This window comes from Struthio camelus, chromosome 6 (genome assembly GCF_040807025.1).
Source record: "Struthio camelus isolate bStrCam1 chromosome 6, bStrCam1.hap1, whole genome shotgun sequence".
In the NCBI taxonomy this organism is placed as follows: Eukaryota; Metazoa; Chordata; class Aves; order Struthioniformes; family Struthionidae; genus Struthio; species Struthio camelus.
The window spans coordinates 42371263-42398314 of NC_090947.1; the positions used below are offsets into that span (position 1 = coordinate 42371263).

General features: G+C 40.5%; 1 long non-coding RNA gene across 1 annotated transcript; it reads left to right on the plus strand.

Annotated features, from left to right (window-relative positions):
• Nucleotides 1-438: 438 nt before the first annotated feature.
• Nucleotides 439-25066, plus strand: LOC138067728 (uncharacterized). Its single transcript, XR_011142105.1, has 3 exons — nt 439-576; nt 883-978; nt 24939-25066. It is a non-coding gene; the product is annotated as an uncharacterized lncRNA (long non-coding RNA).
• Nucleotides 25067-27052: the final 1986 nt, after the last annotated feature.

Here is a 27052-nt window from a genome sequence, read left to right on the forward strand (position 1 = left end):
AATAAAAAAGGCACTAAAATTACAGTGAGTATCTGAGGCAGAAAAAAAGAGACTAGACCAAATTGTTAGTTGATATAATTCACTGGAAGGACACCTGCATGGAACACGGACAGCCTTTTCGTTGATATCTTTCCCAGGGAGCAATGTCTCAGACACTGTATTGGCAATTCTTTCCCGGTGTGGTGGTTTTCTCAAACTATGGTGCTACTAAGGATTTTCTTGGGAGACCTTGTGACTGCATTGGCTGGTTGGAGCTGTGTTTGAGAGGCAAGATACCTTTCCGACTCAGAGGGAAAGAAAACTCAAATTTATTCCAGATATAATTTTAAAAATAGCCTCTATGGGCTATATGCTCAGATCAGGTGAACTGGTGAGGACTTTGCTGCTCATGGGTTCTGCATGAGGATGCTGCTTCTCTTCCAGAATTGTCATCCCTTATTTTCACTTTGCAGAGTGAACATGACTATGTGGAAAGAAGAAGAGGGAGGACTCATGGACAGGGGACTTGATTCTTGCCTTGCAGTAGTTTTACTACGTGTCCCTCCATTGAACTTGCTAGGATTAGATCAGCGTGAGGTAAGCATCCCTTCCATAACATCAACACAAGCAAAAAAGGCAGTAATAGCTGAAACATTTCCTATAGTGATGCCAAAAATTTAATAATGGAGAACTAGTCACCCTTTGCTGCCAATGTACCAGTGTTATTCAGCATTGAATAAAGGGACAGTGTCAAGTGTTTACTGTCAGTTCACCTTCAATCTCTTACTGTCTAGTCACAAAATATCTCCTCACTGTATTCTTGTTTTGTCTTGTTAGTGTTCTGTTGCTGCACTGAAAATTGTTAATGGTAGGGAGTTTTAATATTTTTTCTTTGGTTGTCAGTGTGGATTTCTAGCTGCGCATATTCTTGATTTTACTTGTGGATATTATGGCAATCAACACGTTTGCAGTGTGGGATGTGTCCTTCAGCTGTACTGGGTAAGTCATCTTTAGCAGACTCAGATGTTTAATAGTGAGTGCGTTAAATCTGACTTTCAGGACCCATGATTTGTTATTTAGAAATGAAAGACCAAACAGTAATCATCCGTTGAAAATAGATAATAGATCACAACAGTGGTCAGTACCTTCTGAATTAGCTTAAACACTCTCAAAAATAAAGTATCTGCTCACCACGTTGCATAGCAAACACTTCTAGGAGGGGATCAGATCTCCTCTAGCTGCCCCCACCAGATCCCACCTAATGTGAGGGGGAATTTCTCTGCAGAGAGCCAAGCAGGAATAGGGAGCACCCAACCTGCCCGGGCCACCGGGGTGAAAGCTCAGGAGCACGTTGGCTCTAAGGTCCTCTGCACTCCTTATTCCACCAGCCAAGTGGCTGTGCGAGTCCAGACTCTAGAAAGGAGGCTCCTAGAATATGAAAGATATGTGATTTAATCTTAGGTAAATTCCTTTGCAGTAGATCAGTGGCTGCAGGATTCCTCCATATAGAGAGGTCCTCTCTGTGTTAGAAGTTTTGGGGAGCAGCTAATTGGACTGCACTATTTATTCAGTTTTCTACTTTTGGAGGTTAATTTTATGGTTTAAAATTTGCTATCTGGTAAGATTGGTTTAGTTCAGTAAATTAATTTGGACATTAAGTAATATCTGGTTCATATCCTTGAGGATTAATGTCGATTGAGTTACTTATGAATAGGTATTCCCTATTGTTATATAGCAATTGTTTAAAATATTTGAAACTACAGTCTTAATAGATGTATTTGAATTCTCTGGCACCTGACTAGTTCTTGCTAAGCTTCAGAAATTTTTCTTATTTGATTAAAAAACCCCAGCAACAACAAAACATAAAAATGTCTGCTTGTACTGGGTATCAGTGAAAATCACCCTATCCCCTCTGACATGAAATCTATGAATTTGGAAATTCTGAGCTGTAAGCTGTTCCTCCAGAGTCCCTAAATGACAGAGGATATGGAAAGGTACATTAAGAAGAGCTAAGCAATATTTTATATCGATACACTGGCAAGAAAATTCCTACACATTGATTGTTGGTAATATTAGTAAAAGTGCAGCAATAAAGTTTAGTAAATTTTTTACCTCCCATAATCATGCTTACCTGGGTCAAAAGCATTAGTCATGGATATTCATTACAAACTGCAAGCTCATAAAAGACAGCATATGGCAGCACTGAATTTCTTGCTATATAAAGTTAAATTCATAGTAATAACATCTGTGCAGAATTTAGAGTCCTCACAATTAGAGCGAGGTCAACGTACCGAGGCAAAGATTGATGGCATTTAGTAAATCTTAAACGACAAGGGAAATAGGTATAACACAAACAATTTTATTTCTTATTAAAGACCGGACAATCGGGGTGTGAACGTAAGTGCTCGGTAACGAGGGCTAAGAGGAGGAGTGTAATGCTGTGGGTTGTGTTATGGGGTGACGGTTTGGGAGAGGGAGGTCAGTGCTAAGCTCTCGCGGGAGCCTGGTGGCCTTAGGGAGGGTGCAGCTTCCCACACGTGGGCACCTTTCTTCCAGTACCACTGAGCCCTGACCTGCCTTTTGCTGCCAATATACAAATAAGCACTGCCTAGTACACCCTGAAACACCAACTAGTGAAATTAATCCCTGCCCAACTCGAGTGCTGAAGGCTTACAAGTGAGAGGAGGAATCTGGTGATATCTGTGGCTTTGCTTCAGCATCTAAATCGTGCTTTCTTCTTTATGTTCCTCATTTTTATGACACTCTCTTAACCGACAATGGGCAATGTATTACCGTACTTGGTGGTATCAGGATATCTTTTCTGGTACCAGTATTATGAAAGATCAAATGATATTCTTATTTTAGACATAGATTATACAGTCTTTTGAGCATGGACCTTGCCTTCATATCCGTCTTGCAAAGCTGCTAGAACAGTGGTGGGTGTATAATCATTTTGCTGCTCAGAGGCACTGTGGTTTTCTTAGGAATAATGTTGACTGCTGTCTCTCAGCGTCATGTGTTCCTTTTCTGACACTTCCATCGTTCCTTAGAGTCTAGTTTTTTATTTTTTGTTTTTTTAGCATGTTGTAATTTTTTTTACTTCTAAGCCATGTACGATCTTTTGCTTTAGTGATGTCTTCAATGTGTGCTGCAGGATTTGGAGAGAGAGAGAGAGAGTGAGAGAGAGAGAGCAACCCTAACGATGAGCAAAAGCAACAGAGCCGGGGCTGACCCCACCACCATACTTTTGAGTTGATCTGTCCGTACGTGTCTTAGTTTCATACTAAAAAAATTCATGACTTGATAGGTTCTGGCAGAAGTAGTGGTGAAAACTCTCTTTAAAAAGGTGGGGTTTAGTATCTACTAACCCAAATCCAGAGGTAACTTTAGAGGTTTCAAGTCAACATGGATTGGAAATGAAGAAGAAAACTCTCATATTTGGCTCTTCCCTCAAGCTTGTGTGCCTCTTGTGTTGATCTAGCGGTGTGTGGCCTTGAGGTCACCGTCTACAACTGTGATATAACTATTTTGTCTGTTCTTACCTCCGTGGTTAAAAAAAAGAAAGCCCAACAGCACTCCCAAAAATGAGATAATAGCCAGAGAGCACAGAGATAACATCTGTTGCTCTTCTACCTGCTTGTACTTTCCCATTTTATGACTGGCTTTTCAGCCCATGCTTCTCTACGATGATGCACGTGACTGTTTGTAGGGAAATGTCTGAATCTGCAACAGGGCAGGGGAAATGGGAAGAAAGGAGAGAAAATTTTTTGCTCAGTTGTGAAATTCGAGACTAGGAAACTTGTGCTTGTTTTTACCCAAGCAATTCAGAAAACATGCAAATGAAGTGTGAAACATAAATTATTCTGAAGACAGACAGGAAGAGCAGCATTACAAGAACAGGGCCATCGAGGGAAATCCAAATCCAGGACACAACTGAGAGAAATCATAGAAAGCTGGGAGTAACAACAACAAATTAACAGGGAAGGGTGTTATTTCAAAGGGAATAATCAATGAAAAAATGGACCTACAATATTTTTTTAATTCTGTAGGGATAATTTGGAATAGGATTGGCAAAGGAAGCCATTATATTGTTTGAAAAGTATGTTACACTGCTGTTTCTTAATGGCCAGATTCGGCCCTCGTGTGCACAGTGTATTATGCTGACTGATAGCATTGCATGTGATTTAGTCATAGAGTATTCTGGTTCCAAAGCAGGAAAAAAACTGGAGGACTTCACTGGAAGTAGAAGTTGGGCAAGGAAATATATTCTACTGACCAAAAATAAAACCACGTGTAAACAATGGAAGTGTTGTATTGATTATCTTTAAACCGATGTATTTATCAACGTCATTTTTACTGAGGTTATCCTGGCAAGCACTTTATTACTATAAAGGAAACTCTCAGTTGGCAGTTCTATGTAGTGGTCATTCATTTAAAAATGAGAATTTAGTATCTTCTGGCATTGTATCAAGCTCCAGTAAAAATCCAGAATATTATATATAGCCTAACTCTGAAGATGGCCTCAAAATTTGGAACAATAAGAACTCTTCTCAGTTTCAAAGATGAACTTTTTTTTTTCTCCTCCTGTAAAAAATGATTGTGTTTTAATTAAAAGAATCTGTAAGGTTTCTGGCCTGTAGTCATAGTATCTTGTACAGTCAAGACATTGGATTTTACTAACAAAGCAAGGATAGACCTTTCTTTAGTTGGGAGCCATCCACAGAAAACAGGTATGCTATGGAAGCCTATAGGAAAGCAGTGCAATAAGCAACAATCTTCTTTTGACTGCACTTCCCAGCCGCAATCCTAACATATTTCTTGTGTTTGAGCAACTGAGGAGTTATTTGATAGGGTTACAATTTGGAAATGCTCTGTCCCCCAAAATCTTGATTTGCCAAAAGCAAGTAGTTAAAAGGAAATGGCTTTATTTTTAGAGAGATTCTGCTGGAAGTCGGTGAACTTGGTTCCCTGACAGCTCAGCCACCCCACTCTGGCCTCACCTCCAGGCAGATCAGGAACAGAGACTTCCCTGGGGCTATGGCCCCAAATGCTGCCAGGGTCTGGGTCAGCCTCCTCCTCCAAGGACTTCCTGGCTACAGAGGTCCTAGGATTGTTAATCCCAAGAGTAATTTGGATGGCAGAACTGTCCCAGACCGGGGGAACAAGGTGAGCCTGGAAATTATTGAGCAAACTGGGCACCACGTCTGCCATCCCTGCACTGCGCCACGTTACGTAGTCATCGTTGGTCACAGGGCAGGAGTGGGCTGCATGATGCTGTGAACATAGGTCACCAGGTCCCAGAAAGCTGTGTTTCAGAGCTCTTGCTCTTCCCTGTTTCCAAAGAAGGGTTTTCTGCCTTGGACATTTTAGGAGAAATGTTGAAAAATGATTAATTCTGACTCTCAACAAAATCAAATGTAAAAATTTCCCATTAGATTAAACAAATAATAATTTCAGCCACTATGGGTGCGGCTGCCAGGTGAGATGCCAGGACTTCGTGTATTTATGTCCAGTAAAGAGAACTGTCAGAGCACAGGTTTTGTTTATTTGCTTGCAGAAAACAGTGGTTCCCGCAGTTTCAGCCTACAATTATGCAGTCTCCATGCATGTTGTTGATTACATCTTGTTTCCATCCCAGAGAGGAAGGAATTTCAGTGAAAGGTAAAACACACGTTCTTTGCCTGTGCTATGAGTGTGTAATGAGCATTAATCAGTTAATATTCACAAAGCACCCCCAGGATGGAGTCGAAGTAGCACTGCAGCTAGCAGAGAGGTACTCCTGGTGTCAAACCAGCTTATTCTTATACCAAAAATATCACGTGGAGGCACCATGCAACTCGGTGTGGGCCGCAAAGGCTCCTTGTAACGCTAGCGGGTAGCACTGTACTCTCTCAGTGCACTGCTTGGTGCCTGAGCTAAGCAGTTTAAATCTCGCTTGAATTCACCTTTCTGAGCTGCGGTCACATCCTTGATTAAAGTGCAGAGAGATTGAATGTGTCCCACAGTCAGAACAGACTACTACTAAAGCAATTTTTTCATGTTACTCTGCAAGTCCTCTCTTGTTTGCTAGTAAATGTATTTCTACACCAGCCTGACTTGAGGTTCAGTTCTAATAAGGGCAAGCTGGCCTATATAAGAATAAGAGGATTTCATACCTAATCCTGTGTAACGGGGGGGGGGGGAATCAATATTTCATCTTTACATCTCAGCCATAGCATACAATGGGGCAGCCAGGTAGTCCCAGAGAACATGCTGGGCTTTGACCCAGGGTCAGACCCTCGCGACAAAGGGAGTATTGTTCCCCTGGAGTGCTCTTTGTACCCGTGGCATCACCCAGTCTCTGTCTGTACTCTTCCCCGGGTCACGGGAAGACTCATTTTTATCTCATCTAGGAGGTGACTTTGCTCCGACAGCCACATGCCAACAAGCTAAAAGGATTCTGGCCAGAGCTGTACATGATCGGAAATAGAAATCGTGAAGGTTACTGGCTGTCACTGGGAGAGTTTGGGTTGGACATTGCACAAAAGGGTTTGTGCACTCTCAGGTTTGTGGTAGAAAAGTTCTGCAAGGTGAAAAAAATACTTAGGAATACTCTCATGCTTACGCTGATTTTCTGTTTGTTTTTCTTTGTTATTTCTGGAAAGAGGGAAATAAAAATTTCAATTTTTTTCTCAAAAAAAAAAAAAGTCATGTCACCGTGCCCTGCTCAGGAGATATGTTCCTGGCTTCCACACTACTCAAAATGAGATCAACCTGTGTGGCCTTGAGCAGAAGGAAGACAGGCATATTTTTTATTGCTGAGTCCAACTCATAAATTCTTAACTTGCGTAGAATTCACCAGATTAAATGAAAAGTTACTGTAATTAGGTATTTATTAAAACATGAATCCTTGACCCAATAGAATATAATAACTCATTTGTTTCATATAAGTCCTATCTAATTGTTCCATCACTGGCCTAAGCAATTCCTGTAGAGGCTTTGAGGCCTATCAGTTCAATATACAGTCGCGCGTATTCTCCAAATCCACTTGCAAAATATAAAATGCTCTGTGAAATTTTTGATCCCAAAACCTCTATGGAGGCAGAAGCCCCTAAAAAAAAAAGTGTCATTTTAATTAAAAATTAAAGTACTAAAAGCCCTTATTGGCCTGTACTATATAGCGAAGACTATTAAAATACTATTTTTATACATAAAGCTCTATTTTAATTTTTTTGTGAACCACTGGCCCCCTCCATATCTTTAAAAACAATAGTTATTGATTTACAATCTTATAAATAAGACTGTAAAGTCTTATAACACAGAACTATAAATAGATATGAAAACAAAACTGAAAATTGCTCCCAAGTCAAGTCCATATATGGCACCAGTCAGCAGAGAGCCATTTCACAGGGGCACGTAAAGTGCAGAAAATAAATTATTGAAAATGCAAAGAAATCTGAAACTGCGCACTACCACAAACAATGCAGCTATAATTAAGGAATTACCCATTCCTTCTCCTCATCTTTGAAATAAGTCTTCTCCTTTTTTTAATTGGCTGGCTATAGAAAGCATATTACTATATTTGGGTCCTGTTTCCCTGGTATAAGAATAGTCCTACAAGGAATTCCCAGTAAAACAGTGTTGCAGTTCTACAGTATATTAAAAAAAATACCATAGAAAAGTGTTATCCAATGGGCAGATGTTAACTTAAAGTGCACATTGTTTGGAAAAGGAGTTAATTAACAACTTATTAATTGGATAGAAAGTCTGAAACTGTTGTACTTCTAGCAAATACATAATTTTCTTCAAGTATTATTAAAGCGTTTTTGTTGTACCTATTAAAGATTCTTGTCTCTAAGTTAATTTCATTATGCTAATAAGCTATCATCGTTACAGAACCTAAGCTTTGATCCATGTTAATTGTCGTGATCTTCAAAGACAAAGTCACCACTTACTTTAAATGAATTTTACATCTTTTTAAAGAATCACACGGAAATTAGGGGAAGTAATTAATTTTTTATTATGTGTCTCAATATTTTTAAGGGAGGAAGTCAATGGTATTGGCTAGAATTCATTTTAACATTTAACTAGGGAAAACAGCATGAGGCAAAAAAACGTTCAGATGCAAAAGATTAAAGAAAATTTGAAACTGGGACCTAATTTGTCTTGATAAACTTTGGTGTTTAATATGCTTCTTTTGTTCTCAGTGTGAAACTGCAGGGTTTTGATTTGTAAAAACTTTTTGAAGAATTAATTCTTTCTAATTTTTCTTCCTTTCTTTGCTTTCCTTTTACTGTAAGACAGAGAAGTTGACCTTCAAACCATAACACTTTTAAATATCTATGAATATACAAGGTTAAATCTATTAGTGGTCTGAGATTAGCTGTTATACACTTGCAAAGTGTGTACCTTCTGCAGCAAATGTTATCTTTTAGTGACTGATAACAAGCTTTACATCAACCCTGTGAGTTTTAAGCAAATAATAGAATATATATATTAAGTGATGTGTTCCTCTTTCCTTCAAGGGTGGGTTATTTAACCCTCTGATGTTATTTTGAGCTCAGTTATGAATCAACAGAATATGTTTATGTTTGAGATCAGGACCTAAATATTAGCACTGCCAATACAGCTGTAATTACCAGTATATATTTTACAGAAATTCTCCTTTACCTTTTTCAGATCTCTTGTAAAAGTGCAATATAAACATATTGTAAATAAGGAAATTATTTTAAAAGCTCATACTGTATATACCCAACAGCGTTCAATACCAGAAGTCCTGCTATGGTGAAAACGCTGTCGTATTTATAAGTACGAGCATCCTGTTGCGCTTGTAGTGAAAAATGCTACCTTTTCCAAAGGCAGCAGACAAAAGTAATTTAAGGATAGTAGTAGTGCCTGAAATCAAAAGCCAGCTTGCCTACTTCATTCTCCCTCGTTAGCAACATGTAGGTACTGCAAATGCAAGTAAACATCAAGTTTAAACCGAACCTCCACTAGTAGGATTTCTGGGACGGACAGGTGGCGAGCTCATTGCGAGGATTTTTCAGTATTAATGCTGTACTCATTTAGACTAACACCAGGCTTGAGTGACCCTCATCTGGATTTAACCTATGACCTGTCAATCCAGAGACATGCTTTCAGGCCTCAACATCAGTTTGGCTTTTCTTTCTTTTTTTTTTTTTAAAGGCATAGCTGACTTTAGTCATTAAGCAGCTTTCATGACTAGAACAGATACATGCACTGTTCAATGCTCTTTGATTTGTAATCTAGATTTCTGTCCATATAATCCCCAATTTCTAAGTGAATTCAGCTGAAGTTCAAAATTCTTTGACTCAACATGCAGTGAATGGGCAAAGGATTGCACTGCTTGCCCGTATGCTTTTTCACTTTTTGTGGTAGAGTTTTTGTTTTCTAAGAATGTCTACAGACATGATATAATTAGTTTATGTTATGGTATTTGGATATTAATTTCATAGCCAGCAGGGAATGCTCTGATGAAACAAGATTTTATTTGATTTTGATTTTTTTTTTTTTAGATGCTAATTTAAAGTAAATTCAGAAGTAAAATGTTTGGGCTTCAGTTTTGATGAGCTTTCAACAAAGCAAAGGTTATAGCGGATATAGGGCAGTACACCAAGGTGTGAGCTACCCTCATCTATGCTAATGATGGGAAGCAAGAACTTCCCCCACCACTTTAATAAAAGTTATAGCTGTTGGCATGTCACTGTCAGCAAACAGCGCCGGTTTCTGGAGGACCGAGCCTTGGAGCTCAGCAGCCTCCAATCCTCCTTGGCGACTTTGGGAGCTCCTGAGCTTGGCCCACCAGGATGGAAAACACCCTTCAATAGCCCTGGCTTAACAAGGTATCGCATCTTTTCTTAATAATAATAATATTACATACATGTTTACAGAAATACACATTTCAAAAATACTCATCCCATCAGCCCTGTCATTGGCAGGCAAGTCATTTTTTCACCTGGCAATATGATGTTGTAAGACTCGGTTGTCTTAACTAATCCTGGCTATAATGCAAGATTCTGTTTTGTAAGAAAATTTCTGGCCAACTCTAATCTTAACCTCTTGGATGTCTGTAGCTTCTAAATCGATGTCGCAGTTATAATAGCTTCGAAAACCGATATGTTTGTAAACTAAGTAAACCTTGATATTCAAAGGAGATGAAGACAAGAATTACATCTCTTGGCAGTGGTGCTTTGAGCTCAGTTTCAGCTAATGTTGGCTTCTCATACATAAAGCTCTAACATTTTTATGCCCGTATACTACGCCAAATCTTCCTTATCTATGCAAGCATATTAACACTGACTGTTTGCTAATGCTGTGATGCATCAGCCTCTTATCTCTAGTTTTGACCCTGATGTTACCTAACAACTTTGACAATACCTTTCTTGATAGTTTCCTGGAACCGCCCTCAGTTTCTCAGCTCTTTGCTGAGAGTCGCGTCTCCTACCCACTGACGACACTGCCTTCTCAGCACGTGCAACCAACTAAGGCAGAAAGTCTGCCAGTTAGTTTCCTGCGCCAAAGATCTCCTGTATCCATTCTGTGTCTATGGATAGCTGTAAACCTGCTGCTCTAACATTATCCTCAGGTCTTTTTTTCCCATTATACTAAATTTACATCGTTTAGCTTTCACAAAGCAACTCCAGATCTTTTCCAAGTTGCCCCGAATCTCTGCTCATCCTGTTTTCCACAGTTCCCCAATAGGCAGAGTTTAGAATCTTCCTTAAAACATATATTTACATGTGGGAAAAGCTTTTGTGCTAAGCATGACCAAAATGGCACTCTAAATGCCATTTATCTATACTTATAGGTGTCTCTAGCCTCCTAGGGCTGTTGACATATAACGAAAAGAAAAATATTTGTCATCAGTCGTATCTGGCTACAAGTCTTCCTTTGGGAATAGCATAAGATATTCCTTTCCACTAAATTATTGACTTAATTATTTTTTGGCCCACCCACAGAAGAATAGTTCCAGCTTTCTCCCTGTCGTGTCCAAAGAGTGCACATTCTGTTCATTCCAGTTCTCAAAATAAAAAGCCTAAAAAGAATCTCTTGTAGCTATTTAGGAAAGGCTCAGAAGACTTTCCTAAGTGTGACTATTATGTACGCCAAGAACTTTCTTATTCATGGAAGATGTCCTCAAGCTCTTTGCTATTGTTCTGAGGTCTTCCTCCTGCCGAAGCTGGGCTTCTCGGCTTTCCTACCAGCAGCTCAGCTCCCTGTGACACTCGCTGCAGCTCAGCGCTCCCGAGAAGTCAGAATTCCTCATCTGAATGGTGATCTGGAGCCTGTAAACATGGAAAACTCTGCTTCCAGCTCTTAAACCTTCCAGGCACCCAGTTATGAAGCCAAAATCATGAAACTTAAGAGCCTTCAGGGTTTCTGTGCTCTTTACATTAATGTTGCAAATCATAGAGTAAGGGGATCAAAGAGCTCATATGGATACTCACGGCTGTAGGTGTCTGCTAACAATCTCCGAGAAACCTCAGGACAGCCAAAGGGTGAAGGTCTTTGGGAGGCTGGATCTCCCAGACTTTCTGTTTCCAGCTTACTATTCATCTGACATGGCTGATAGGAAACCCAGAACAGGCAATGGGCCTGCTTAGTATTTAGGATCACAATCTCTACTCCAAAATTTTCATACTGTAACTTTTCAGTTCTTTCTTCTCCCTCCCTCCCCACCCCCACCTTGACTATTAAAAATTCCACTTTTAATGTAAAGCAGAGCTGGAATTCTGTGACCACCCTATAAGCAGAGATCTGTAGACCAGTTATAGGAAATCATTCCTTTTAAATAAGAGACTGAGAACATGATCCAAAATAGGATTTCCAGTATTCCATGACCTAGATGACAGCGAGACTGCCCTGCCTATATTATGCTTCAAAATGAAACCGAGAATAACCCCATTTTCCAAAATGTTGGTGCGAGAATATAAATTAAGTACAGTCAAAGAGAAATCTCAGATATTCAGTGGGGATGAGCTGCATAGCTAGATGCAAATTTGTTCAGCTCGGTCTGAAATTCGGTTTGTGAAGAGGGGCTAAGAAGATCTCATGTCCTGGTTACTTCTAGAACCGCTTTGCAGGGAGACTTCTAGAGGACCTGGACTTCTGTGTTATACTGGAATAATTCTTACCTAGTTCAAGCATCCAGAGCTGAAAAATTTAATCTTAAAACCTGTGGTCTATATAACCAGGCACAGGTAACTGGGTATTAGCCCTTTTTCAGATCTCTCGGAAAAGTAATGACGTTCTGAGAAAAGCTCTTAGATTTTCCTGTTTTCCAGAGAAGTTGCTTGTGAAAAAGATGTTTGACTTGAGACTTGCTGTGGGAACGTTATTCCAACACTGGTTAGGTGCCAGAATGTGTTGGGAAGAAAGAGTTTCCAGAAAAATATCACCCTGATTAAAACCTGATTTTACTGAGTTTTCTTTATGCAAAGGGTTACCAGAATAGTAAAACAAAGTTATTAGTCAGATTTTCCTACCCTTACGTGATTGTTACCAGTGATATTTTTATTGCTATTATTTGAATGATTTTTGTTATAACAACTCATCAGCAAGCTACTGAGGTATCAGTTTCCTGTGGTCTCACTTATCACAAGTTAACATGTCCTGTTGATGTCTGTCCTTGTTTGGCCATTTTTCCACAGAATCATTTTATTCTTTATAATATATTTAATTGGATATATGAGGAAAAGATGGAAAGAACATGATAGTGCCAGTGATCTGTGTTTACTCCCTATGTTATGTTCTTTGTGAAGCCACCAATGAGACTGTCAACAGAAAACAACTCATCTTATGCTAAAAGAGAAAAGCAAAACAGCAAACAGCAGAGGACAACAGGGAAATACTATTTTGATAATTGAACAGATTGTGTGTAAAACGTCTCTTTACCATAAGGCCACTTAAAAGGTCAGTTTATTATATTAGGCTGGTTCTTTTCGAAAGATAAAACTGCAGGCAAACCATATTTGATATTGTTTCAGTAAGATCTTCAAAAATGGCAATGGGTACACAACTGCTTGCTAAATATTGGATTAAACAAACATCCACCAGGGGATTTCTGTGAAACATGCCTTGTTTTTCATGTGAGCAATAGATGTAGTTAAAACACCCCACTGTATTCTGAAAGTGCCATACTACTCTTAGTAGGAGATGGTAAGATGCTGGGGTTAACTGTCAGATGCCTTACTCTTCTAAAGACCTTTGCCTTTTAACTAAATGCTTCCTTATCTTTCCAATTTAACATAGTCCCCTTTTTTTTTTTGTAGTAATTTTGGACTATCTGATAACATATAATGGAAAACATGTTTATGTCTTCCACCAGTTCTTGTTGCATATTTCAAATGCTTAGAACAACAATTTTCAGAAGCTTTCATTAAGGTTAATTTAAAAACTACATTAAATACAAACAGATTTTCTCACAAACAAAATGCAATGTGTACTTAACAGACTTCTGTATGTTATATTTGATAAACTACCTCATATAAATGCAAATTTTGACTTTCTGCCAGAACCAGGTGGTATGGAAAATATTTCTATTAAACAAATAATGCTGGGAGAGCAAACTTCAAGTTATGGTATGTTACATCGAGAAAGAAGATCTTTTCGTTGAGGTCAGATATATATTTCTGTGTTTTTTCTCCTGAGTAGTTCATTACTTCTGCACCAAAGAAGATGTAGCATACCTCCATGCGAAAGATATGCATATATATATACAGGATAAATATCCATTTTTTCTGAACCAAGCTTTTTTAATGTTGTATATGATTATTACTGACTCCTTTTGCTTTGCTGAACAGTTCTATAGCAAGATATTGGACTATGAGCTAAACTCTGAAACTCAGCCAGAAGGGTCAAAAGAAAGAAGAGCAACCCTCTCCAACCTAGTATCGTTAGGTATGATATGAAAACTGAGCTTCATATGCTTTTTGCTGGGTGCCAACTCATCTTGCTGGAGTTGGATAATGTTCATTTGGAAAAGGAGCATGAAAATTAAAGCTGCCAGAGGCAACTCTAAAGAGCATATGATGGAAACAAATTGAGTCACCACCAATGTGGCTAACATTGTTGGTGGAAATTGGGACACCCGCGTGAGCTATTGTTCAGTGTACCTCGTCTGGTTTATGTAGCTCACTGAGTTAAAAGCTGGATCTGCGTTAACCTTGTGATTTGAGGAGGATTTGTGCAATGTGGTTTCAATTGTCTATGGATGCTTTCAGTTTATACTGCGCACTGCCAGTAACAGTTGGTCCTACTGGTCTCCCACGTTTATGGTGTTGTCTCAGCTCACCCTGATGAAGCTGTGGTAAGGGCTGTTTCCTGACGTGGTCACTTTTAGCGGACTGCTACTTTGCAAGTCTGCTAGGAAAAGCTTTTTTTTTTTTTAATTCTTCCCTTTTCCCCAGTAACAGCTGTTCCATATAAATTTTCCTTGAGTAGATTTTGCAGTAGGAAAGGGCTTTTTTTGTTGTTGTTGTTTTTCAGGCTGGTTTCTGTCTTGACTTGGTGCTGTTGTGGCAGTATCTGAGGTCGTGGTATATTCTTTGAAGCTGCACTCACTTGAAGATTGCAGAGCATGAGGCTTGTACACGTTTTACAACCTATCTCCGGTGCAGCGCCGGACAGAGCTTTTGTCTGTGAGCGTTTCTCTGTGGGCATTGGGGTGATTGGACCTACTAAAATAGCGAGCGTTCGCTTCCACCACCGCCAAATTACAGCCATGCCTGAGGCAAATTACAACAGCTTTCTGACAGTGTCACCATGCTATCTTTGTGACAGAGATGGAGATAATGAGAATTAATTAATCAGTCTTTGATTAAAAAAAAAAAAGAGGAGGGGGAAATCCTTCTGCTGTGATTCCACTACAAAACACATGAAACTCATGAGGTTTTTATTTGATGTTACTTCTCAAATATAGGGCAGGCGTATAGGAAGCCGTGTTCAGGATTGGATGGGTGCTCCCTTGGCCAGCCCTCCAAATCCACTGCCAAAGGTCAGTTTGGTGCTGAAGGTCTCCTTCTAGACAAATACATGTTTCACATTAGCATCGTGAGTCTGATCCAAATTTTGTTTTTGTCACAGCAGAAAAACTCCCCGCTATTCAAGGGCCTGGAGCACAGTCCCAGGTGTGCTCCCCTTGACTAGCATCAACTCTGCGGAATTGGGGTCTAAATTCTGCATTGCACTCCACATTTTAGACTGATGACTAAATCTTAGAAATTGGTCCCTTATGATAAAAACATGAACTATATGGTGCCAGTGTGTGACTGGAATTACAATTATCTAAGTAGATTCATTTGTATCCCTTTCATAGCAGCTTTTCTCTGGGCACAAGTTTTTTCTGTGGGGCATGGGAAGAACAAAATTAATCTTATAAAGAGGAAGGGGTTTACACTGAAATCAATAGTTACAGTATTAACTGGGTAAATGACTTTTTCTTAATTCTTTCTCTTCTCAGAAGATGCAGTTTTGATGGGTACACAAATCCAATGGCTGCCAAAAAGCTGATATCACATGAAATATTTCATCTAAGCTGTGCTGAGCTAGACTAGACTTTAGTATTACTGAAAATGCAGTGTAAAAAATGCCAACTTTAGAGACTGGAACAGCCTATTCTGATTTTTATATGCGAGTAAATTGAAGAATAATAATGGAGTTATATTAAAAAAAAAGTTACCACTTTTAAAGTGGATAACACATCTCTCCAGGACGATTTTTAAATTCGAGCAAAATATGTAATTTTGGAGCTTGGAGGTGCATAGTGCAAGAACACAGGCTGTTTGCATAATGTCAGAGAAACAAAGCATTGGATTGCACAGAAGAAACAAGTACATCTGTCACTTCACTGGAATTTTTGATCCAGTTGCAGTGGCTGGATTGAAGTGCAAACCCCAGGGCCCAATTCACAGGACAATTAACGTTTCCCTTTGTGCACCTTCCGTGCTCTCAGATTTTCACTTTTAGCCAGGCAAAAGCAATCTTATCACTCCTTCTTATCAAACTTTAAGCTTAACTTCAGCTCTTCTTCTACATCTAAGGGATGCAACCAAAAGATTCAGAGGCACCGAGACAGGTGTTCCCAGCTCAGCCATAGCATTTGTCTGTAATGACAGTGGTAAAACCTTCTAAAATGCAGTTCAGTGAAATGAATTGTACCAAGAGCATCTATAAAAGCTGCAGCATCCTTTGAAATAGAGCACAGTGTCATCATTTTTCAGTGGGTATCTTCTCTAAAGGCAAACTATCCCTTTTCCCATTAATGATCAGCAAATGACTGGACTGAAATGTTTTCCTTCCTTTAGATTACCAAAAAGGTTAGGGGTAGAGCATTTAAAATGTGTGTGGGAACGTCACAGCTTAATGATGCTGCATGCGTTCCCTCAGCAAATGTAGGAGGCAATATAGCATCCGACAAAAATCTTTCCTCTCCATCCTGGGGACTACTGGGACTACTGTCATTCTTACTTGCAGAAGTGCTGCTAGATTTACACCTGCCACTTCTGTCTAGGTACAAGCAGCTTCTTCCCTCAGCTTGTGATTCCAGAAAGTCATAGGCTGTTGCTTGGTCCTCTAAAGCAAGGCTTCTTAAAATCCTCTTTGCTCTGTACGAACCCTGGTATCACCAGTCCCTGGCATAGACTAGGTCCAGTGAATAATTCATCTACCAGCACCAGACCAGCACCAGAGCATGCCTCCTCTCAGTCATATTAACCATTTTAACTTTAGAGATACAGGAAGATGCATGATGCTTCTACCAGGAAAAGAAATATTTCATCTTTATGTTAATGCAAGATGTAGGTTGCCAACTGAGCTGCTACGCATCAGGTGACAGCAGATGGGCTTCGTTCTGCTGTAGATATGTTTGTGGCTTGGAAATTTTGGCAAAGGAGGAGACAAGGAAGTTTGCTCTGATAAAAAGCGCACAGGTAATGGGAAAGGAAGCCTGCCTTTACAAGGTCTAAGTGAACACTTTAATACTATTTTTCCAGCCTAAAACACGCATATTTTGTCAAAGCCCATTTATCCTATGGACTCTCAAAATCACAGAAAATTAAACTATGATTGCATTTATACCAGCTAAGAGTCTACATAGTTCTATAATCAATGTGTTTAGCTTTATATACTGTATTTTAAACCACTGTAGGACTGATATCCTGATCCATCCTATCTGTGCAATATAGATTCAGTATCAACACCTGGATTATCACTGACTTTCATGCCTCTCACGGCAGATATTTGGATTAATATCTACAACATATGGGTGGGCCGCATGGCATTGCCACTTATCTTTAAACACTTTTCACTCTGAATATGAGGTGCTTTTTGTATTTGGGGGCCTCCTCTTGGATTTCTTTCACATGTCACCACAGGAATTTCAAATTCTGGCATCCAGATTCCTACTCAGTGTTAAGAATTTCATGTCTGTGCAGTGCCTTGGTTTTGTTTCTTTGCAAGGAGCAGGTCACGGCTATTGTAAGTTCTTTTCTGCTTACAAGTTTCCAAGGAGTAATCAAAATCACCCTTGAAATCTCAAAATTATTTTATCGGGTTATCAGATGTTTCTCTGTAATTTGTTGTTGGCCTCTGCCCATTAGCAGCAAGTCCCTGTTGTCAGAAGTAACTTCCATCAAGGTAATGATTGTTCTTGAGAACTTGCAGCATGTGGCCTCTTGAAAAGCGTTGGCCAAGTTTGGCCTATATCACTTGCTTTGTGCCACCTGATGGCAACTTCAAAAAGCTGGGAACATGTGAACACATTCAACTATTGTTAGTGCAGTTATTTCATTAAAAACCTTCATTTTTAAGGTGTTCTGACCTATCACATACTTATATTTTCATACAAATGCTGATGACAAAACAAAGTCTTCATTTTACACTTTTTACTCTCAAAAAAATAGGACTCTGGTTTTGATAGCTCTCTTCTGTATAAATTAGCTTGCGTATAGTCCCAAACACAACTTGCTACAATTTAGGACATTTATGAATGGTTCTACATAAAAAGAATGAAAATAACTAATTATAATAATACCACTAAATGCTATGGCTGCCTAGAAAATGGGAATCCCTTCCCATTACATATTTTGTTTTTAGAAAAGGAATTAATCCAAGTCTTGGATAAAAATTAAAAACCACAACATTTTTCATACAAAAGGATTTCCAAAAATATTATATATTTAGAAAATCACAATAATTTTTTGAGTTGCTGATAAAAATGGAATTGATTAAAACTTTTTAGCCAATTAGCCAGAGAGCTGTATTTTAGCAACGTAGAAAGAAAATTCTTCAAACTAACTACGTTTTTTCCAACAATCTTTTCCTGGAAAGGATATTTTCTATTAGGAAAGCAATTTCTGCAGAAAAGTTCTGATATGGTCTACTAACTAGAGCATCTGGTGCACCCAGCTGGCCTAAGGTAAGATGTACTATAAGTACATAACAGCAGATATTTGCCTAACTCGTTCCCTCTAATCGTATGTAGGCGAGCCTTCGGTCTCTCCAAGAAACTATTCTGGTGTCTGCCCCTTAATGTCCTTGCCACGAGCCAGACCTTGTCCTTGGCCTGTCTGCAGTGAAAAGGAGAACAGAGAAGTCCCTCCTTTTGGCAGACACTTATGGATCAGAAAACAGAGCATTTTTCTGTTAACTTCTCGTAGAGCGACAGCGTGTTGTATGTCATTAGGATTTAGCATGAGGTGAGACAAAGAGCTGTTTAATCACAAGAAACGTGAAGACCAACCCAAGCATGCCCTGTTTGCTCTAGAGGAGGTCAAACTGTGGCAGTGAGGCATAAAAGTCTAAGTCCCTTCCAGACGTCCTACTTGCTTCTGCCTTGAGCTGCTACAGAAAATATAAGAGAGTTTTCTACTGAAAAAAAAATATTTTATGGAAATCAAAATGTTTTCTGGGAATGTTTTGATGAGGAAATTATGATTTCATCACTTTTGCTGACTAAAACTCCTCGCTTTAGTCTTTCTAAGTTTTAACTGTTTACAGATATTTAAATGTTAATATTTTTATTTCAGTATCTTAGGACTGGCAGGAACCCTCTGAGCACGAGGTTTCGTGCCCACAACCCATAATCCCATTTGTGAACTGATCGAGCTGCATCCTAATGAGCCCCAGGGTTGTTTTCTTCCTGCCCTTTCCCCATCCCAGTGCTCGCTGCAGGGGTGCTCTCACCACATGATTCCTTCATCTAGTCTCCAGTGAAACTTATTAACTGCCAGATGATCCATTTGTTCTTGTGGCTATAGGAAATCTTCTCTCTCTCTACTTTTTTACCCCCTTGGTTTATTTGTAAGCAGACATTGCATCTCAGTCTTCATTCTACTGGGCAGACTGTGCTATTTTAATCTCCTCCCATAATACAGGCTTTCATATTCTCTGATCACCTACAAGTCCTTCTTTGCACACGTTCTCATCTGAATTAATCTGAACAGATATCAGAGAAAGAAAGGTTAACCTGACACATGCTACCCTTAAGAAACCTGTATGGCAACACAGCTCTTTTTTCATTTACTTCACTATCCATAATTATTCCTTCTTTCAGTTCTTTTGCCCAACCTTAAACACTATTAATCCACCTAACATATTTGAAGTTGGCTGGACCAATTTTTTTATCTTTCTTAAATGTACCTGTATAAATTCTCATAGGAAAATCATCATTGCGGCTTACTCTCTTTCCTTTATTATTCTAAATTTCATGCCATTTCTAGTCCAAGAATGAATTTACCATAAAGAATCTATAAATCCATTATAGGGGCAAATAGACAAATACATATGAAAAAACATATGTGTTTGTCTGTATGCATGTGCTTAACAGTATGTGTGCATATATATATGCAATGTGCATAAATATGTATTTATGAAAAGGACAAGTTTATAGAAAGGAAAATACATCACTAAAATATAACTGAATATTTCAGGAGAAGATTTATAATAATGTTGCTGGGTCGGACTTGAGACATAATACTATCAGAGCAGGAAGGGGAATTTGTGGGTTAGGTTTCTTTCTCATTAATAGTGAATGGGAAAAAGTGAAAAATAGGAGATAGCATCACTGGTTCTTGGAATTTGCCCTTACCCACGGAAATAATAATACTGTCACACATATCTCACCTTTATTTACTTAGACCTGCTGCTGTCTTGCATCAGTGGGCTCTACAAGGCCATTGTTTGTATTGTTAAGCAAATATATTGTTAATTGAGAGAATAACACCCCAAAACATTGGTAAGTACAGCACGTTCTTTAGTTACATAAATTCTTTTGAACATACCGCTTTGATTCAACAGATAAAAATAATCTAGAATTCACTTGCTGGACTCAGACCCTAAATGCACACACAGTTTCCATGGAAGTCGGCATGTTGTAGGGCAGAATTTAGCCTGTGTGTTTAATTCATCTTAATCACTATTATTAATTCATAAGTACTGTTTCCAGAAATGTATTCAGTTAGTTTTACATTAGTCAAAATCAATTGTATGTGATTTATTTTGATCAGTCAAGATTACAGTTTTGATACGTTTGTTCTTATCCTGTACATCAAGTCAGGCAAAGAGGAAACGCGTTGCTGAAGATGAGTCACCTTATATCTGCTTTATTCATTATTTTCCTTTATCAGGCATTCATATGTTCTTTGGGGCAAGCTCAGCTCGTAGGCTGGTAGCTGGTGGGCAGTCGCAAAGTGGGACGATGCAGCAAGGGATGACATGCCGTTTACTGAGCCGTACCAGGGACGAGACTGGAGGTGTAGGTATGGAGAGGGACGTGACGCTGATGTCTCCGTTGGGATGCCACCAGCCCCCCATCTTACATGGGAATTTAAGGCGTTGCGTGTGAATTGGCGTCCTGAGGGTTTGCAGCTCAGTGAGGTGCTGTAGCGTATGCCGACCTGGCAGTGCCACGGGTTTCGCTTGGGAACTATGCGAAATAATATAGCTAGAAACAGCTTTGCTGGATCTTCCCCCCTTGATTTGAGCCATGCAAGAGGAGGGGGCGAATATAACTATGCCCATTTCCAGCCAGAGGAAACAGCGACGATAAACTTAGCTTACTTTCATAGGCAGCTTTGCTGGGGATTTGTCAGAATAATTTGCAGCATCGGGCCCTCAGTTTACAACTAGAAGTGGCAACTTCAGGTCAGCACACTAAGTAAGGATTATTTCACTTGGCTCTTTATCGTTGTATTGAGCCTCACGCACGCTGTGTCTCCAGTTTGCACTTGTTTGTGCTTCTCGCCCACTGAAAATGCCGCTAATGAGTAACATTAGATGTTAAAGTCCGTTCAGATTCATACCATGATTACAGGTCTTCTGCAGACACTCACTGGCTGCCTGGTGCATCTTTGTCCCCTAGCGTCTTTCCAGTTAAGTATCACCATCCTGAAGACAAGCATTTCCTTTTCTGTCTATTTAAGGGCATTTATAGCTAGTGACGATTCTGAATGGCAGGGAGGGAGGGGAAAAAACCAAAAAATCACGGCCGCCAACTCCCCCTCCCGCCGCCCCCCCGACCGTTAACCGTAGCCCCCGCTCGCGGAGAGCCTCCCTTGCCGTCGCCCAGCGCCGGGCTGCTGTGCAGCTAGCTCGGCTCCGCTGACTTCATCAAGCTTTTGTAGTATTAAAACAGCATGCTCCCTACCAAGATGCCTTCACTTCCTGTGCCTTAATGTTAAATCCTATAGTACTGTGGATCTTATAAATGATTGAGTTATTTTTAAACCACTGGATGTCTTCCAGTCACTCTATTTCACACTGGATTAATTATGTAAGAATACTGACTTGTTCGTCACTAATGTTACAACTTTTAAAAACAACATGCTGTTTAAATTCAGGCTTGGCAACTGTTGCCTGAATCCCCTCAAATTTATGGCACCACACCCATAGCATAATAAAATCTTTAGTGGTCCTTTGTCTTTCAGCTTGCCTTCTATTTTTTCTCAAGGGTGTTTTATGCTGGAAGATGCATACAAAAGTTGTCCAGATGTTATTTGTATCAGAGCAGGGATTTCAGTCCAGCTATCTGTGGCTGCAAATGTTTATTTTAATGGGTTATTGTGCAATCCTTGCTGTGTGGACCTCCGTGGCCTTATATGTACGTTTTCAGCCATGCCAGCACATTGTTTTCAGATATATTATTCTAGTCCGCTCCAACTGTTGCTGGTCACTGGGGGAGCAAAAAATGTAACACCTGTAGGAGCGCAGGCGGTGTTTTGGCTGGGGGCGGCGGGCACGAGCGGGGCTCGGGGCGGGACGGGGACGGGGACGGGGACGGCCGCGGGGCGCCGCAGGCTGCGACCGAGCTCGGCGTGGGAGCCTCGCTTCGCCGTAGCGGTCGCAACGAGCCCAGGGGTGGGTGTATTGCACATATTCGGGATGCTGACAAAACCTGGCCTGATGCTTCCTTGGTACTGGAGTGAATTGTTTATCGCGTAACTAAGAGCACGCTACACGTGCATCAGTTAGGACCACGAATTTCAGGTCATTAAAGCAAATTCAGAATTAAGTTTCATTGTGTGCGGCAAAGACTTTGAACAACAGCTGGAAGAAAATATCTGCAGGGCTTGGAGCCCTTAATCTAGCCCGTGAAACGCTGTGTGATGCTTACGGTGCCTTTCCCGGCCCTGCTCTACCTGCGCGGTTCCCACGTGGCTCCCCGTGGTCGCCAGCCCACGCTGCAGCTGAGCTCTGCCGAGGTGAGCCCTTCCGGAGGCTTACTGCAAATAAAGTGTCGTTTTCATGTCTCTCGTGGCCAGGACTTTAAAGCCAAACTTGTATGCTAGCAGCGCACAGCCTTACATTTTTCAAGAGAAGCGGATAAGCAAGATGGCAATTAAATCATTGCAGTGACAATAATGTATTTGTGCAAAGAATCGAGCCCATTTGACCTTTAAGAGAAAATGATTATATATTTTAATATTTATTTTATATATTCACAGTTGGATATTATTTTAATGTGCTTAATTAGCAGGTATAAGCTCAAACCATTGCAAGGTAGTTTAAACCTATGACATTTCATTTTGGTAGGACTTCAAACGTAATTTGCACTGCTGCTTTCAACCTCTAGCATTCTAAAACCGTGCTTAGAATAATTAGTTTTAAAGAATACAGTTGGAATTGTTCTTTGTCCTTTTATTTTTCAGCCTTAAACCTTACATTTTAAACTCCTCAGTAATAAGGACAGGAAGATAGCTTTTAAAAGTGGAAGTCAGTGCTTTTGAGCATCGTATGATTCCAGGAGCTTGTGCTTTAAATGTATATCGCAACGTCACTAGTGAGATGGGTAGAGTCAGCAACGCAGAACCGATTTGTAATTCTGCCCAGCCCCACTGGTTTTCATCGCTGTTCAATTACACAGGGCCTTTCCACAAGGAAATTAGTCCAAATAACTATCTTATCCTCAAATTGAAGGTATCATGTCAGTTGTGAGTGGCATCAATCCCACAGTGGAGATAGCTTAATTGGAAACCAGTGAAAGCAGTTTACAGATGGCCTTTTATAAATCTGGGGCTGGGATGGATGTTAAATATTTGTGTTGGTGAGATTATACAGTTGGAAGAATATGCAATGTAGCCTTTCTAGCAAGACTCATGAGTCCGGCACTATACCTGTGCCGCCTTTCTGTGAGCAAAGAAAGCTCAAGAATGAGCTGCGGTTTAGATATAAACAGTAAGTGCAGAAATCCAGAAATTCAGCAGATAGAGTTGCACATTGGAGGAGTAAATATACTACGTAAGGTTTCAAATTAAGACAGCAACGCTTGCGTAGGCCCATCACATCTTGTGCATCCAGCCCCAGCGCATCCTCCTTCGTGCCAGTCCGCTGGAACAAAAGGGCCATAAAGCCAAATATTTAATCTTGGAGCTCATCCATGTTGGGAAAGCCTAGGTGGAATAAAGACATACTGCAGCACTCTGTACCGCATCCTTCCTGGACCAAAATGTAGGAGCTTGCTTGGCCCAGATAGCAGAGTCCAGGTCAATTAATGGCAGAAATAAAGCATGGAAAATCCGCTCTGCTCCTGCCGTGCGGTGGGAGGAGCAGCCCGGCGTGCTCCCTCGATCGGGCCGGCTGCAGGTAGCGACGTCTGAAACCCTTGCAGCAACAGCCGGGAAAAAGCACATCCCGAACTCAGGTCTTGGCAGCCGGCTGGAAAAGCGATTGCTTTTTCACTTATGTTCTGTAAAACGCAAACGTGTTTGTAAATTTGAGAGCAGCTGCTGATGCTCAGCAGTAAACTGGTTTTGTTTTACAAAACCTTTGCTGTTTGGTTTTAAACTAGTGAAGTTTCACATATATCCAGCGCTCCTCTCCACGTTTCAGGGAAGGTTTTGTCTAGCTGCCTCGGTGACATATGGTAGTGCTTAGTGCGTGCTGTATGGCCCGGAGCCATCCCGCTGCAGTCTGTATGCGCCGCAGATCTCCCAAGCTGAGCCGAGTCAGGCCGAGGCAGTATTCGAATGAGAGAGACCTCCTAGAAAAAATCAGAGCGCGGTAGATTGTGCCGGTATGAGGACAAGATGTTCCTCCCTCTGGGCCACGGCTGCACCAATTCCCCAACATGTTGCTAAGGTGACTTTGCGCGCTTTCAGCTCGAGCCTTTTGGACGGCACGGATTATAAAACGCACCACTAATGCCCTATAAAAGAACTCACGGCTTTTAGCCATGGGAAAGCTGAAAAATAATCCTCCTTCCTAAGGTAACCCAGAGGAAGTGGTGGTGTGGAAGAGAGCACCAGGAGGTGGTTTTTCCTCTTGTTTCCCAGGGGGAACGTCCCTGTTGCCACCATGCTTTACAGGATGAAGCTAATGCTGCTGAGAAATATGGGGACCTGGGAAGGGAAGAGGGAGCGGGGAGGGCAAGCAGGGCTCCCAATGGCAAAAAGGTGGAAGGCAGTCCTCATTACGAGCCGGAAATCCTGCTTGATTTTGGAGCAAACTGCTCCCTGCCTCCCCAGGGTCGTGGCTGAGCAGCGTCTGCCATCGGAGAAGCTGAGATGAACCGGATGGAGTCACCCACCCAGCCCAAAGTGTGCTGAAAGCCTCCCGTGTCCCGGTGCCGGGTTCCCACGATCGCCATCGCCAGAGAGCGGGAGAGGAGCTGGCCCTGCGGTGAGGCAGAGGGCTAGGAATCTGGCTTTGCAGCCTCTTCTTGGCGATGTTATTAATTTGTTCTGGGACCTTGGGAGACTCATTTAACCTCTCTTTGTCTCAGATTCAAACCTCTACAAGCAGTTATTATAACATTTGGCTGCGTTATGGCATTGTTGAAAGGCTTAATTAAATTAAGTGTTCTGAGATCTTTGAATGAAAGGTGCTATCCAAGAGAAAGCCTGTTGATGATGATGACTCTAAATTATGAGGCCAAGTCCTGCACAATTTTTACTCAGTCCTTAGTTAGACAATGTTATTTTTAAATGCTGCGTTTGATGTAGCATTGCAAGTGTTTTGGGAGTGCCATGTGTATGGATAGATACGACATCTGACCCAGAGGGGAAACGAATTGCCAGTGGATAGTTTTAATGGAAGGAACCAACTACATCATAACCAATCGCAAACAGTCGAACCTGTGCTGATCACACACAGATTTTTTTTTTATTTTGTTTTTTGAGATTACTTGAAAATAATATTTTTAAAAATGATATGTAGGACTTCTAATTTTTTTGAAAAAAATACTCTTTCAGGTGGGAACGGAGAAGGAACAAGATGATGTCTCACTGAGAGTGGTTTGTAGGTGCCATGGCCAAAGGCTGTACTGACAGATGTCCTCTGTCTTCAAACCTGTGGGTATATTGCTGGAAGGAGCGCATGCAAAGTCTGTTGGGCTTTTCTCAAGGCAATATCTTACCAAAAACAAGTAAGCAAAATTCCAAAGTCCTCTCTCAGTTTCTGTGCCGTTACTGCTTGTGCAAAAGCTCCCAGGCTTCGGTTGGGGGCGGGGGGGGCTGTACCCCTAAAATCTTCTCTTTTCTTCTGCCAAGCTTCTTTTCACCTATTTCTTCAGCTCAAGTTTCCATCTCTCAGCACCCTGACATGCTCATCCTCAGCACTTTTTTCTCATTTGGCATCTTTTCTTCTCAGTTTCAGACAGACCTTTGTTTTCCCAACTGCTTTCACTGGGAAGCATTATCCTCCGCTATGACCTTACCAGTAACCCCCAACAGGCTACTTTTCCCTTCCTTCCCGTTCTCCGTTGCCACCTTAAGCAAGCCATCAGTCCTTCCTGGCCTCTCCCACCAACTCGTTCTTGCCTTTTTTAGAGTTTCTCCTCTATTGCACAAAATTTACCTCATTAAATCACCAGAAACAGATTTGTAAAGACCTTATCAATGTATTTTAACTGGTCTAGAATTTTTCATGGGAATCATAGTCATAGGACCACGTCTAATTCCTGAGTCATGGGATCGTTAAAGGCCTGCTTTACAGCCTATTATATAATAAGTTGTAGTCTTTCAATAGACAGGAAGGATGGTATTTTGGTTAAAGCCTGCAGGAGATCAGGATTCAGCTTCTAGCTCTGCACACTTCCTGTGTGGTTTTGGGAGAGACACTTTGTGCCATAATTCCCCATCTGCAAAATAAAGATGATATTACATCCTGTTTCTCACCTTTTCCCTGAAAGCACTGTAAAGCTGAGGAGGCTGGAAGTGCTGCAGAGCAAATACTGTCACTGTTATATACAGTGCTTTCCACAATAGGATTTCATTCTGAGCTGAAGACTAATGACTGTTGTAATGCTAATAATAAATAATAATTGTAATCGTAAATAATACTTTTAGCCTTATGTGCACTTAAGGTTGATTCTTGCAGACTTCCTGCAAGTTTATCTTGGGACCAGCCTAAGCAAAGAATAATCATATCAAACTGTGCTAAATAATGTGGATTTCTTTTCTCATACGTTTTCTCACTATTTACTGAAGGAGAATGAACAGTAGACTTAAGACTATCAAACTCATTTCACCTTTGTTATATTTAAACTAATTAGTCTCAGAGATGAAAAACACATTTCTCAGATTCCAGATAATCTTAAACAAAACACTTCATGCTGATTTTATTCTGCTTCTATCTGTGC